The sequence below is a fragment of the Otolemur garnettii genome, unplaced genomic scaffold (assembly GCF_000181295.1).
Source record: "Otolemur garnettii isolate 467f Iridium unplaced genomic scaffold, OtoGar3 scaffold00084, whole genome shotgun sequence".
Taxonomy (NCBI): Eukaryota; Metazoa; Chordata; class Mammalia; order Primates; family Galagidae; genus Otolemur; species Otolemur garnettii.
The window spans coordinates 2,064,262-2,065,334 of NW_003852479.1; positions in this window are offsets into that span (position 1 = coordinate 2,064,262).

A 1,073-nucleotide genomic window follows, 5' to 3' on the forward strand; every position below is an offset into this window, starting at 1 on the left:
ATAAATTTGGACTAACAGGTCCCTGATTTCCTTTCCACTGTTGCCAAGTTTAACAAGAAATTTAATGTTCATTGCTCTATTTCAAGCTGCAACATTTTCATGATGGAAACATGTACAGAAATACACAACAACAGTAATGAAAGACCAGCAAAGCACTGCCACACATCAACACAAACATAGTTGTGAGACACTGATATATCAAGGTTATGAAATCTTACTGAGTTGTTTGTACAGTGTTGCCAACGTAGGCACATGGTGGCAAGTTCATTAACTTAATTGTCATTCTCATGTTAAAATATTTATATTGCAGTCTTAATACTTTGTTACTAAACTTTTATTAGGATCAAATTAGATTCAAACATTATCAAATGTTTTTCAACCATTAAAATTCTCCATTATACAATAGAAAAAAGGAAAGTTGTCTTTCTTTAATTGTGTTGACTCTCTCTGCCAGAAAAAGCAGTTGTGGTGTAACAACTGTGTTACCTTCTTAATAGCTTTATTATACAATAGTTCACATATTTTCTTGTTGACAAATTTAGAACACTCTATGGAAGCAACAATTGTGCTGGGACTATAGCTGGCAGTCTTTCTTGGTGAAAAAAGTAGATTGAGCTTGCTATAATAACTTCTAAGGCAAATGAAGCAGTCTACGTGGTTTATTAAGGAATTGCACTGTCTCTAACATTGGAAATAATTAAAGTTGTTTTGAATACACAATAGTGAATAGCTGGGCAATGTCTTCCCAAGTGTAAGTGAGCAGATTCCTCATGAAAAAAAAATTTTTTTTTTAGCTACTAGTACCAGAGGGTTGTTGTGAAACAACAAATAACAGAGCCATAAAATGAATCATTTGGATATGTTTAATTCATTGAAATTCATCTTTCAATTAAAATGAGGCACATCTTCCCAATTTCTTATGTAAATGAACTGAAAGGGAAGGTAGACTTGGTGCTTTATATCTATCTCTTTCTTCCTGGCTATAGTGTGTTATCAATTGGTCATTCTTGTTAAATAAACATTATGTGCATAGATATATAATGACTCTTCCCATACCAACATATCTGGGTATA